Genomic DNA, 15737 nt, shown 5'->3' with positions numbered 1-15737 from the left:
GTTGTTGTCGTCGTTGCTGTGGACAGACTCACGTGTCAGGAAGGGAGTCTGGTGGTAGTGGAGGAAAGCAGAACTCTAATTAGAGTTTGGTAGAGAAAGAGAGAAAGTTTACAGGGAGCCGGAACAGGAGATGGAAATGAGCAATCTACCAATCTACCACACAGCGTGTCCATGGATGGAGTCAGGGGGACAGTCTTTCCTTCCTGCAGAGGCTTTGAGTCGCACAGCCCTGCATTGTCTGAGCTGAGAGACCCAACTTCAAACTGCTTTAAAGAAGTAGCGGATGGACGCCACCCTTTACACGGGTCCCTTGCTGGTTATAGGCACCCTGGTCGATAGCTGTAGAGTTTGTGTGTGTGTGGTGTGTGTGCAGATAGCTGTGGAGTCACCTTGGTATAGTGTTCCATTGTGAACTCGTTATGCCTAGAGATATACTGGAGACATGCTGGTTTGCCAATACACTATTCAAAGGGCCAGCATGCCACACAAGGTCTGGACCGCTAACACAATCCACGGGCTGCTGCAGAAAGCAATATAGACACCATGGATGTGGATGCATATCATTTTCCATGTACAGCACTAAATATAACACAACTGTCCATTATAAAGTGAAAGAAAATAAAAAATGACATGAATCAATTCGTTTTAATCTATCTGTGTTGACAAAAAACACAGAGCATTTTTATTTTTATTTTGAAAGAATCAGGATTTACTTGAAGGACACAGAGAACAATTGTTACAGTTAAAGTACCTTTTTATGTTTTTGAGAAAAGGTTATTTGGAGAGTCTCACTACGGCTGCATTGTCCTTTTGTGGTTTCCAATTTAGCGAGGAGAAGCACAGTTCGTTGTCAGTGGCGGTGTGAAACTTGGCGAGGGAGCGTGGTCCTGAAAGTTTACAAGATTGGGAGCTTTTGGCTATGTTATTTCAAGACTGTGACGATCAAAGAAGGGCAATTTTTTGCTCAGGAGTTTAAAAAAATTGGGAATCTATTTTGAAGCTAGAACAAGGGTCCTGTCCTGTGCATGGAATCCTAATTTCACAGCTGTAATTCTGGGTCCCAAATGGAACACTATTCCCTGTAGTACAGTACTTTAGAGCCCTATGGGCTCTGGTAAAAAGTAGTGCACTGTATAGGCAGTAGCCTAAATCTAATGGAGGTATAATTGCCAGGGAAGAAACGTTACACTGCACCGCAAAACAACAATATCAAAATGGTGCCTGTTTTGGTGTTTTCCCTAGCACTACACAGCTGATTCAAATAACCAACTCATCAAGCTTCAATTATTTGAATAAGCTGTGTAGTGCTAGGGCAACAAAACAAAAAGTGCACCCAGGGGAGGTCCCAGGACCGAGTTTCAGAAACCCTCGGCTAGAACAGCCTCCATGCCATCATCTGAGATTGAGATGCAGGTGAGAGAGTAAGGGGTTCAGCCTGGCAATCTGCTCTCCATCAATTTATATATTATTACGTAGGAAAGGTCAGAGCTAAAAAATCTTCATGGAGAGACTACAATTACCTATCATTTCAGGCAGAGGGGGAACAAAAAGCTGCCGCAAGCAGACATTTCCAGGAGTTATTTTCAGAAAGCCCCAATCTTGTCATGAAATAAGGGCGAATTGGAAACACTTGATGATCATTCATGTAATGAAAAACACATCCTGTACATTATGGAGGCTGAAATTGGTGTGGTATTGAAAATTGCTATAATGTAACAAAGGGTAGAGAGGCATAAATGATGCGAACACACACATAAAGGCTTGTGCGAGAGTGAGCACACACACACACATTATTATAGGGGCTATCTCATAAACCCTCAAAGTTCCAGAATGAGGGAAAATGGCAACCAATGTGGTCAGGGTGAAATCCAAACCAGTCTAATTGGAATGAATGTCAGTGAACTGTCAACTTTACAGTAATGTACTGTTAAACCAAAGTTTCTTTGGAATTTATAGTAACATACTGTATATTTTTTACTGTAATTTATAGCCTGCCAGTAAGTTACCGTAAAAACAACAGGATTATTTTTACAGTTCTCATTTCCTTATTTTACTTATGTATGAAAATTAAAGTAAGGCACTTGATATATCAAAATTTTTATTATTGTCAACTTAAAATATTGTCATACACTTATAAATACAGTTTATACAGGTTTTATATACATTTTCTGTGTAAATAGCCTCTAAAATATATGAAACAGACCATAAATGTCTATTTGTTTTCTTATTGGAAAGCTGTGATATCATCAACTGATTTCAACCAATGTATGGCTGTGGATTGACTACATTGTTTGAATGGAATGTTGGCATATTGGCAGTTAATTGGAAAAAATTATGGAACCATTCCTCTAAAACTTACTGGCTAGCTAGCTAACAAACATAAAGTGCAGAGACATTCTTCAAATACATTGTTTTACACAATATCTTACAGCACTGCCTGACCAAAAGTGCTGACCTTTTATAACATCATAAGAAGGTTCATGTCCATTCTGGTATTCTAATTCCTAATTCTATGGTTGTGTCCATCGCACATAATATCCTCTCAGATGTCACCATGACCATAACTCATGTTTAGATGAATAGATACTTTGGGATACATAAAACAAGTGTAAAGAGCAAAGGTCAGTACATGGGTAATCATTCATAGAAAAATATGTATTTATCTTGATAATTCATGTCATTCGACCTGTCCCAATAATTATTTACATATTCAATATTATTATAAAAATGATAAGATGCATCATCTTGTGATTTTTCTTTTAGTTATGTTGCTGATAAGCCAATCTAATGATGATATCATGCGTACTTTTTGTTGTAGTCCTGATGGGAAAATAAAGATGTGATTCACTATGAGGTAATCACCTTAATACCCAGTGAGCCTGCAGTAAGTCTGGACTAAGCCAAGTTAGAGATTCCGTCTCAAATGGCACTATTCCCTCTATAGTGCACTACTTTTGACCAAAGCCCAAAGGGCTTTCATCAAAAGTAGTGTACTGTAAAGGGAATAGGGTGACATGTGGGACCAGCATAGACTCAACACTATTAGGGAGAAAGGCTCCAGGAATGAGCAAGGCTGTCCAATCTTTTTACTTCCTCTTTAGCCGAAAGTGATGGAGTGACTTTGTTCCTTCGCAATTGTCTGAAAGAGTCCCCTCCTTGGTTTTTATTCTCTGTCAAAAGACCAGACCTGATCTCCCACGACACAAACAAATCAACGTTCTTTTCTTTTTATTCTGTGGTTGGAAGAACATAATTAAAAAGGAGGACTGAATTGTTTACAAGCTTGAATCCTCTGTTCAATAAGCCACGCTCATCTAGAACTTCATAAAAGCAATTTCTTTCTTAATAATATGTTCTTATTTGCTTAAGACTGAAGCTGCGTCACAAATATCACAACTGTGCACTACCTTTGACCGAGCCCTATTGGCCCTGGTCAAAAGCAGTGCACAACAATGAGAATAGGTTGGCATTTGGGATGCAGACAGATGAAATGCTCTATTCTATCATTGAGGTAATTAGATTTCTCTATGTAAATGGCCTTTTAAAGTGCCCAGCACTCGGAGACAGAGAGAGTGACTAGCTGCTCACTGCTGAGCTCATATTTGTTCACTGCTGCCTCCCTCAGGCCGCTTGTGTATGAACCACTTGGCTTGGCATCCCCTTGCATGGGCAACACACTGCTGCCACAGAAATAACCCACAGCCACACACAGTCAACCGCCGTACGGCCCGCACTTCGCTAGCGGCCACATCCAGAAGCAGTTTGAAATAAAACAACACCCATGGCCTCGACCTGTTTATTGCTGCTGATCATCTGCTCAATGACTCAGTCTCAATCCATCGGAGGAAATCACTTCTATCATGAATAGTTACTGCAGAGAAACCAAATAGTGCCATTCATGTAGATCTAATTTGTTTTTTATTTGTTTTCAAGTTATATAGATGATCTTATTGGTAAATGAAACGCCTGACCCTGGAGTTTGAACTGGAGGAGTAACTAATATAAACTAATATAGATGCTGTGATAGTGTGCGTGTGTGTGCACGAGTGCATGCGCAAGTGCGGGCATGTGTCGACACAATATAAATTGCATCAGTGTCGCTGTGTTGTGTTTGTTTCAATATCATAAAGTATTCTTCCCAGATACACCAGTAGCTTAATTGGCAAATGACAACAGCTTTAGTTCTAAATGGATTCTTCATAATCCCGTGTCCCCAATAGATCACATACTGTAAGCATATGGCAGATTTCACTCACTTTAAGATTAAGTCATTTCTAATTAACTTTAAGTGGCTGATTGGCAAGAATGAGTTAGCACGCATTCGCTGTCGAAATTAAAATAAATTAAATTTACGGGGTGCTTTCTATGCTGGCAAATAATGTTTGTGATCATTTAAAAAATATATGAACCGTGTGTTTGGGAGTGATTTGGGCACAGTGCAGATACACACAAATCGACTGAGGTATAGATTTCCCATTCTATTTGGGGATATCTTCTTAGCTGAAAAACTGTGAACATCTCATAAAGATCATATTTTATTCTGTGGATTATCATCTGAGCAAAAGCAAGAAGAGCAAAGCAAGACGGCAGCCATTGTCTTAGAGGGAAACAAAGGAGTTGGTGACATCACTAATAATAAAAAAAATTAACAGCAGGCTCTAGCAGCCCATTATGTGGTACAGTTTAAGCCTGGAAAGAGGACCATATGCTAGGCTCTGGGCTATGCTGTTCACCTAACTCCTCACAGACTGACTGACTGGCCATACACACATTTCATATCACTGACAACCCACAACCCTCCTCTCTCCCACAGCCTTGTCAAGCGCCTGTTGTCAAACAATTAACATCCTATTAACATATATTTTATTTATTGCCCTATCAACGTGGAAACACAAAGACATGTAAATGCACTGGCCAGATTAGAGTAAAGGAGCATGGATGGCAGATTTCTCACTCATTATGACAGCTGTAGAATCAGGTCAGATTATATAGGCATAGACATTTTAACAGATTGGTTTCCTATTGATAGCTGCAATTAAATAAGCCGGCTTTGAAATATTCAAAAGATTGCTCTGATTCTTTCTGTCTTTCTTGTTTGGTGGAGTGTATGATGTATGCATGGATAATAAAAATAAATAAAACATCTGTTTCTGTAATGATCGTTTCACAATTATCTTGTCACAGCTTTCTATTTCCTCTGGAGTAATTGGGATGCCCTCCCAGATTATCCGGTCTAAATTGCAATACTAATTACAAAGCCTAACAGTTGCCTTGGCATCAATAGTCTATTAGGATTAATTAAGATAGGAAGGGACAGATGAGGATTAAGCACATTGTTTGCAGTTTGACAATGTAGAGGTCAAACCATCAAGTTTCTGTTCTAGCTCCATTATATTAATCCCACTGTGTAATTTTCACAGTAAAAATGGGTGTTGATTATTATTCATTTCCAACTAACACACATACTAATTATTGGTAGAAAATGTACCACACAATAGGGTTTAATTCTTTTTCTTTCTTCATCTCATTGTAATTTCCCCTCGTAAGGGATAGCAGCAGGACAAAGCACAAACGATTTGGTAATTGATTATGCTTCTAATTACAAAGCATACAATTAGCTGAAGTTATTGATAGTTGAGCAGCATGTGCCTGTTCTGCTAGCCCCTGGAGCTGTGATCTGTGCTGTCTGCCTTTGTCTGCTCCCAGAGGAGATGACTGTCCTTCCCTGTTAATGAAGGAAATTACTTTTAAATAACAAGGGTGTCATACAGAGAGAGAGAGAGAGAGAGTGAGAGTGAGAGAGAGAGAGACAGAGAGAGAGAGAGAGAGAGAGAGAGAGAGAGAGAGAGAGAGAGAGAGAGAGAGAGAGAGAGAGATCCCCCTTCCTCCCCTGTTAGATGGCAAGATAGACCAATTTATTGGCAGCCAACTCAAATAAACTTACATGCCCTTTTCAGGGTTTACTAGCTTTTAATGAAACATTTGTAAATAGAATGATAGACATTTTAGGCAAAAATATATATGGTACTGTATTTCACATAAAACTATATATCACCATCATTCTGAGATGATCAGATTTTAAAGTAGTCCCAGAGTTAAAATGTTAAGATGTTTTAAAAAGCTGCAGCTAGAATTAGAGTCATGGATGCCTTGCTAATAAATACTCTCAAATGGTTTTGACAGGTAGTACTCTGGAGTATTGAAGAGAGCGGTGAGAGAGGTAGACTAAGAGATAGGAGCGTACTCAAGCTCTCTTAATAGATTTCATAGACATAAACTGTAGCAGCACTTGAATCTTTAACATCAGGCCTTTTCAAATGCCTTCAAAGTAGAGCATCAAATATGGTTCTCATCTTCAGCTGTTTGCAGTACATAGAAAGGAGGAGCCGGTTAAACATTTAGCACAATAGCTTTTAATAGCTATAACAACGATATTATCAACCTGCTATTATTTTAATGAAGTGCCAATTTTTTATCTCTATCTAGATATGTGCATGGTTTTAAAACAGAGAAAACCAAATAGCATAGAAACTTATATTATTTTAGGTGCAATAATATCTGACATAAAATATGTCATCAGCCTGGCCAGAATTTGGATGTTTCTAGATTTTCTAGCAGGGTCATGGCTGTGAGTATTTATTTGATGTTACCATACAATGTAAATTACTACCAATAGTGAAGCATTTCAACCATATAGTTTGTACTGGCCTGGCCTGCGTATAGTATGTTTAAGAGTATGTTTATTTCTGAAATGTCAATCCAAGCATTAACGGAGATGAAACTGTTCCCTGACATAACGTTTTCTCTTATTCTCCATTAATCTGCTCTAAAAGATACCCATCAGACTGTATTGTAGTAGTACATGTCTTATCGGGGAGTTAGAAGCAGAGAGAGAGAATTAGTCCCAAAAGGCACCCTATTCCCTACATACCCTAGAGCACTTTTAATGGGCCCTGGTCAAAAGTAGTGCACAATATAGGGAATAGGGTGCCATTTGAGATACACACAGATACTTCAAGGCCTTTATTATGTTAGCTAGACGGTAGGGTAGTCTCTCTCTCTGTGTAAAAGAGCTTGAGTGCTAGGGGGCATCCTTAGCCTCCAGTTCCCAGAGGAACAATGTTATTATTGATAATAAAAACCCATAAATACAGTGAGAGGAAAGCTTATGCCACTATAGAAAACACAGTTCTCTGAGTGTATGCTCCGCTGAGACTTAGATACACAAAGTTCAAGTCCCCTTTTCCCTGGAACACCATTCAAAGTTTGTGACAAACAAATGAGGGTGGTAAGAACCATTGGTGAAAAGGGGCACTGTGACTCTAAAGATACAACCAGACAAAGTAAGAGGGCATCTTTGGTTTAAACTTTTAACCGGGCGTAGGGGAGGGAAAGAGGGAGGGATGCTAAACTACTGTCAAGACAAATATTTTGAGCGGAGCCCACTTGTACACTGAGTGTACCAAACATTAAGAACACCTTCCATGTCTTAATTGTCTCAAGGCATAAACATCATTTTTTTAAAACCTGTATCTTCCCCTTTATCTACACTGATTGAGGTGGATTTAACAAGCGATCATAGCGTTCACCTGGATTTACCTGGTCAGTCTGTGTCATGGAGAGAGCAGGTGTTCTTGATGCTTTGTATACTCAGTGTATAATGGAATGAAGAAGAAAAAAACTATTCACTGCTATGTACTAAAAGTGTTTCTTCCACCTCTTGCCCCCTGGCAACACAACGCTTCTCCTTTGCTTCTCGGGCATAAAGAGTGCTTTGTTAGCAGGGCCATTACCAACAGTCTCCTCCGCACTCGCTGGACAACATATGGCTCAAGGGAGACAGCTATAGATTGTGTCCCGAATGGCATCCTATTCCCTCATAGTGCACTACTTTTGACCACAGCCCTATTGGCCCTGGTCAAAAGTAGTGCTCTATGTAGGGAATACGGTGCCATTTGGGAAGCAGCCAGGAGAGGGAGAAAAAGTGAAAGTTCATCAGACCCATCTTATCTGACCTCTCTCAGATCCCGGGGCAGAATGCATCAGGACACTAGCACTGAATAGACAGATTTTCCAAATGCTTTGAAATCCGTTTGGATGCTGAGAAAGGAAGAAAGGGGGAAAAGGGGCGAGAGCCTCGAATAAATGGATTTGGCCTACAAATGTAAGTAGTGTGATGCCCATTTATTCACGAGAAGGGCATTATGGGACCCTTTTTATTGATGGCTGCACAAAAAGGAGGATAGAGTGGTCAAAATTAAGAGTCAATTGAAGACCTGGGAAGCTGGAGGGGTCAGGGTGGTGGTGGAGGGGGGATTATAAATGAGCCCTTTAGCTTCAAGTCATTTCATTTTGGGTGCTTAAAGGAGAAGAAAGAGAGTGGCTAAGATGTTCTGTCTTAAATACTTTTCTTTTTCTCCCTGTTCTGTCCCTCCTCCTCTTTTTTTTTGTCTGTGTGCGGATGGTAGCCTTGCCCCCACTTGGAATAGATGTATTACTTATGACATCCCAGTTTTCATCCGTTCAACATTTTTTACATTAGAGTTAAATCTCTGCAGCTGGAATATCACGGCTGAGTTAGCTGGAGCCCATCAAATATTGAAACGTTGGGAGCCACTGGCAGTCAGGGGCTGCGTCCCAAATAGCAACCTTTTCACTATTGTGCTCTACTTTTGACCAGAGCCATATGGGCCCTGGTCAGAAATAGTGCACTAATTAGGGAATATGGTGGCATTTGAGACACAGTCAGGTTGAGGGGAGTTCATGTCCAAAGCCAACCTTCACATTCACAGTCATCCCAATAGGAGTGTACTACTACAGAAAAAAGCACTGATAAAAATGTCATTAAAATGAGCTGGGGATATTGCTAGCATTCTCCCAAGCATCACTATGAAATCTTAATCTGAGTTAATGGAAAGCCTTTCGCAATTCAAACACATGCCGTGCATCATTTATAAATTATTGTCAGAAAAGTGAATCAGCTCTGAGATTTACTCTCCTTTGGATGGGTAGCGAGCCCGGAGGAGGCAGTGAAAAACACAGGTCTTTTTGACCTCTGATGCCCGAATTTTTTTACAACAGAGCTGTCGATATCATCAGGTAAACTGGTCATTTCTCCAAGACTGCAGCAGGCAGCAAAAGCACTCACCGCACGGCAAACAGATACAAACACAGTCTACTAAGCTATGTGAAATGGTTTTAAGATGATCATACCAAGGATCATTTTGCTATTTGATTTGGAATTTTTAGAATTTGTACATTTTTATAGTACTTTGTTTTATATGTATTTAACTCCAGAGTCCAAGAGCTTTACACCACTCCAGCCGATGCTTGGCATTACGCATGGTGATCTTAGGCTTGTGTGCGGCTGCTCAGCCATGGAAACCCATTTCATGAAGCTCCCGACGAACAGTTCTTGTGCTGATGTTGCTTCCAGAGGTAGTTTGGAACGCGGTAGTGAGTGTTGCAACCGAGGACAGACGATTTTTATGCGCTACGCACTTCAGCACTCTGAGGTCCAATTCTGTGAGCTTGTGTGGCCTACCACTTCGTGGCTGAGCCATTGTTGCTCCTCGACGTTTCCACTTCACAATAACAGCACTTACAGTTGACCGGGGCAGCTGTAGCAGGGCAGAAATGTGTGAAACTGATTTGTTGGAAAGGTGGCATCCTTGAAAGTCACTGAGCTCTTCAGTAAGGCCATTCTACTGCCAATGTTTGTCTATGGAGATTGCATGGCGGTGTGCTTGATTTTAAACATCTGTCAGCAACGGGTGTGGCTGAAATAGCCGAATCCACAAATTTAAAGGATATACAGTGTAGTTTGTAGGCCAAACCGTTCGGACGATTTTGTGAGAAGATTTTGTGGGATGTCTTTTGGTCTGACAAACAGAGCTCTAGCTCTGTCATCTTTCACCGCAGATTTGAAAGTGCGACATAGGCTGATGTGGTGGATTGAGACGCATTCAGTGCAAAATATATATCTAGCTCAAACTGGCAGATTTTTATGGGTATTTTTTGATTATGCAAATTAAATGTTATTATGCAAATTGTATTATTTAACATTACTATAAAAACAGTACTCACTTATAGGAATGGGTCATTGATTACAAATAGCTAGCTATCCCATAAAGCCAAAAAAACACATATTTTCATCTTGCTCTTTGGTTTGGTAACTTCCTGTTCTATTGACTCTGGCTGCACCAAAGGCAATGCAAAGTTTGACAAATTAGAAGTATGCAGCATGCGATTCGCACCGGCACATCATATCAAATCAAACATCTAATCAAATGATATTTGTCACATGCTTCGTAAACAACAGGTGTAGACTAACAGTGAAATGCTTACTTACTGGTCTTTTTCCAACAATGCAAAGTCAAAGATTAAAAAAATATAATTTGAAATAGTGATACGAGGAATGAATACACAGTGAATAACAAATAATTGTATTCCTATTAACTTTAATTTATACAGGGGAACCCAATTGAGATTGGTGTCTCATTTACAATGGTGCCCTGAGGACACCAATGTATTGTGTCTGAGTAAAAATAACATGGCTATATACATGGAGTACCAGTACCGAGTCAATGTGCAGGCAGGGGTACGAGGTAATTGAGGTAGTTATGTACATATACTGTAGGTAGGGGTAAAGTGACTAGGCAAAAGGATAGATAATAGACAGTAGCAGCAGCATATGTGGTGAGTGTGAAAGTGTGTGTGTGTGTTGCGTCAGTATGCATGTGTGCACATGTTATGATCTTATGTGTATGTGGGCGTATGTAATATGTGTGTGTTGGGGTGTCATTTTAAGTATGGTGAGTGTGTGGGTAGAGTCCAGTGTGTGTGCATAGAGAGCTAGTGCAAAAAAAAATGTTCAAAGCAGGTAGTCCGGGATAGCTCTTTAGCAGTCTTGTTTAGCGGTCTTATGGCTTGGGGGCAGAAGCTGTTCAGGGTCCTTTTGGTTTCCAGACTTGGTGCACTGGTACTGCTTGCCGTGCGGTAGCAGAGAGAACATTCTTTAACTTGGGTGGCTGGAGTCTTCACATTTTTTGGCACCGCCTGGAATAGAGGTCCTGGATGGCAGGGAACTCGGCCCCAGTGATGTACTGGGCTGTACTCATCACCCTCTGTATTGGCCTGCAGTTGCCGTATCAAGTGGTAACGCAGCAAGTCAAGATGCTCTCAATGGTGCAGCTGTTGGACTTTTTGGAGGATCTGAGGGCCCAGGCCAAATCTTTTCAGCCTCCTGACCTTCCAAATATTTGCCCCCTCCTTCGCTAAAAGCTTTGTTATGTTTCAAACATCGGGTACCACCGTCTCAACGGTGTAACTAGCGATGACAAAACCATTTTTTTAAGAGCCCTTTCTCCTTTCCTCGTTCTTTTCTTTTCACTCGCTCTCTTTTTTTCCTAACTTCAATTACATATGATAGCCTGTGTTTGCATGGCCGCAAGGCCTGCGGTAAAATTCATGGTGACAGGTTCCTCCTCTCTTTGCAAGCCGGGAGTAAGAGAAACTGGAGAACATTATCCTATAATGTAGCCTCAGTGTGTCCAGCAGGGAGCTAGGGGTTGTTCCTGCTACTCTACATGGCAGGAACAACCCCTGATTACAGTTAGCACATGTACCTTTCCCTCCCTCAAGACAACCAGACATAATCACTGTACTGTAGCTAACTGCACTGTAGGTAGGCTACTCACACGGTTCACTTTCAATTCCAACAATGTTTTCCAACCGCCACCGAAGTCTGCTGTCTTTCAATCACAAATTATGTTTGACTGCTGGTTCTATCCTCGTCCATTAAACATGAAATTAAAGATAAGATGTTAGAGATGAGATATTATTTTGTCATGTTGATAATATGGGATTTGAAAAGCATAATATTCCTTATCTGGTTTACTTGGATAGCTGATAGCTGGTAAGCTGGTGTACTTGGGTGGGCTAGGAGATTTACCTGGATGTGGCAGATAAAGCAGTAGATGCATGCTTGGCTGGGTCTGGCCTATTCTAGGTGATAAAAGCATCAAAGAGGGACATGAATGTTGGATGTGCTGCTGAAGTATACACCGCTACACTGAAGCAAACTTATTTAGGACAGTGCTATTAGACTCTTATCTCTCTGAGGGCAGCCCTAAAGCATTTGTTTAATGTGGATAAATGGATGTAGATTGAGAGTTCTACTGCAATGTTTCCTCTGGCGCGTGCCAGATCCTCTGTAGGAATAAAAATTGATGACACCCCAAAAGCTTAATGGGAGCAGTGAGCTAAGCACAGTGCAGTACACGTCATACTAACCTAGCATCATCCAGCAGGCAGCACCACATTAACATTAAGGAGTTAGGCAACTGAACATCTAAACGGAAGTCTCTTCCCTATAGCCTCTTGGAATAAACAAAAATTTGTCTGTCCATGGACGGAGGGGAAAACTCTAGTTTTGTTTTCTATTATTACCAGGTGATCTCTCTCTCTCTCTCTCTCTCTCTCTCTCTCTCTCTCTCTCTCTCTCTCTCTCTCTCTCTCTCTCTCTCTCTCTCTCTCTCTCTCTCTCTCTCTCTCTCTCTCTCTCTCTCTCTCTCTCTCTCTCTCTCTCTCTCTCTCTCTCTCTCTCTCTCTCTCTCTCTCTCTCTCTCTCTCTCTCTCTCTCTCTCTCTCTCTCTCTCTCTCTCTCTCTCTCTCTCTCTCTCTCTCTCTCTCTCTCTCTCTGCTGAAGCCACAGAGGAGTGTGTGAGTGGAGACTTGACATAATCAGTAAGCGTAATCGCGTAAGTAAATTGGTACCACCAGCAATGTTTTATTAACGTCCAAAGTTGTTATTTTTTTCCCCTCCATGCAGTTTAATTATGAGCTCTAGTTAATTCATGGGGGCTGGGGATGGTTACCAGGAGACGTGTTGGGTGTCATTAAGATATCCCACAACTTCATCACCACTGCCACATCCATAATGCACCCACACTCCATGTGTGAGTAACAGGGCTTTATTTTAGAACCACTTTAATGGACAAAGTCAAGTGGAAAAAGGTCTGCCGCGGTTCCCGAGTGGTCTCCATGTCCCATCAAGTGGAAGAGTAAAGGAGTGTAAAAGCTACCTTTAGAGATGCCAGGCCGGGCTGGGGAAGCTGTCCAGAGCTGGACATGCAGGACAAGGGGGAGGGAGGTGGAACTCTAAGCGGACAGGAGGAAGGTCACATGGTGAGTCGTGTGTGTGTGTGTGTGTGTGTGTGTGTGTGTGGGGGGGGGGGGGGGGGGTCGGGGTGATGTGCAATGGGAGCAATTTCCCGACCTTCTAAGCTACAGTGGAGGTGATGTTGTTCATCTTTGGAAAGGTACTTATGTCAGGCAGAGCTAGGACTGGGTCCACCAGGGGACCTGACCAGCACTCCCTCCTCTCCCATTCTCCCTTTGTCCAGGCAGGAAACCCCTCTGAGACACTCCTGGACTGCTTCTCACTCACCTCCACCACTAACTCAGCTTCACTTTACACTGCTCTGGTGGGACCCCTTATCACATACCACTCACCTCTCTCTCTCTCTCTCTCTCACCCCTCTCTCTCTTACCTTTCTCTTTCTATTCTGTCTCTCTGTTTTCTACCTCATTTCTTCTTCCCTCCTTGCCTCTTCAGTGGCCTCCCATCACATCCATCACTCTTCTATTTCCCAGTCTTTCCTGTCTCTCCAGTCTACCCATCATCACTGTATCCCCTCCCTGTTTTTTTCGTTATTGTTTGTTCTGTGATATTTGGCGTGGTCTTTACTTATGAACAGTTAGCAGCCTCTGTGTTGGCTGATGTTTCAGCCTCTTATGTATTAATTACTGAAGTAAATTGTGGTGCTGGAGAGATGGGCTGAGTAAGGCTGATGACTGGTCCCCATAGACACTCATTGCTAGACACCGGACCTAAACACTTGCACGTCCTGCTGATTACACATACAGGCTCCGTATAATACTGTTTGCTCATGTAAACCTGACTGCATTTTATTTAGCATTAAAGAAAATTTAAAAAATATATAATGATAATGTATGATACTGTCATTTTTGAAAATGCATTGTATCCTACGGTTGTGTTTGGGGAATAAATCACAAATATCCACAAACTCAAAATCCAACCATATTGAATAAATTGGCTCACATCTCAATGAAGAGCGTTACATAAAAATGTATATAATTCTTGCTTATGGTGACTATTGACTTCCACTTTACTTGGCTGAGTGCTCTGGTACATAGCCGAGTGGCAATGTTATGGCCCTCCTCCCAGCGGCGTGTTGTTATGGCCCTCCTCCCAGCGGCGCGTGCATAGTAATTTGGTCTAGGTGCTAATGTGTGTGTTTCATGGCTGTACTCACAAGCTTGTTTGCACGCCTGGTTCCACCTGGGGTTGTTGTGAAGTCCTGTCAAAACCCAGGCTAGTGGAAAAAAACACTGTATGAGCAAAAAAAACACCCATGCATGTTTAATTACAACCGGGGACACACACACACACACACACACACACACACACACACACACACACACACACACACACACACACACACACACACACACACACACACACACACACACACACACACACACACACACACACACACACACACACACACACACACACACATACTTGATTAGGCAATTTTGTCATTTTACTCATCTTAGCCTATAGTTATAATATATCTTAGAATTGCATTTTGGGTACATGCATCAAACCGGATGTCAATTTGATCCCAGAGGATAACACTTGAAAGCATTCATTAAAACACTTACGCGGAGTGTACAAAATATTAGGAACACTTGCTCTTTCCATGACATAGACTGACCAGATGAATCCAGGTGAAAGCTATGATCCCTTATTGATGTCACATGTTAAATCCACTTCAATCAGTGTAGATGAAGGGGAGGAAACAGTTTAAAGAAGGACTTTTAAGCCTTGAGACAATTGAGACATGGATTGTGTATATGTGCCATTCAGAGAGTGAATGGGCAAGACAAAAGATTGAAGTGCCTTTGAACGGGGTGTGGTAGTAGGTGCCAGGCAGTTTGTGTCAAGAACTGCAACGCTGCGGGATTTTCCACACTCAACAGTTTCCCGTGTGTATCAAGAATTGTCCACCACCCAAAGGACATCCAGTCAACTTGACACAACTGTATTTAGACTGTTCTGATGGCAAAAGGGGGTGCAACTCAATATTAGGAAGGTGTTTTGAAATACACTGAGGTTTTGTACACTCAGTGTATTTCAAAAGTGGTCCTCCTTATCTTAGAAGGCTTTACATTTGCCATACATTCTCAATATCTAATAATTTCATCATGGTTACTAGAATTTAACGTTTATAAATGGTTTGCCCTGGTCATTTGAAAATGTGAGCCTAGCTCCCACAAATCAAATCAAATGAATAAGCATGACTTTCAGATAGCTAGCTTTGTGATAAGAAGAACATAGTGTGTTGTTCTGTAATACTACACAGGCCACAGCACAGCAAAACAATAGAGTCATCAGAGAGAGGGAGGGAGAGAAGAAAGGGAGGGAGTGTTTGTGTTCTCACAGCCCTGACCTCTTTTTCTGACATGTCACATTATGGTTGTACAGAACGTGTCTCCTTTGCATACAAAAGGTCAGGAAGATAAATCTAAAGCTGCATATATGACTCACATGATTCATCACGCAAAAACAGGGCCAAAGTGTTAGGCCTAATCAGATTTTTTTAAACATAAGATGAATTATCCACTCTAGCAAGATGAATCTATGAAAA

Source organism: Salvelinus alpinus, chromosome 6 (genome assembly GCF_045679555.1).
Source record: "Salvelinus alpinus chromosome 6, SLU_Salpinus.1, whole genome shotgun sequence".
Taxonomy (NCBI): Eukaryota; Metazoa; Chordata; class Actinopteri; order Salmoniformes; family Salmonidae; genus Salvelinus; species Salvelinus alpinus.
This window is presented reverse-complemented; position numbering follows the sequence as displayed.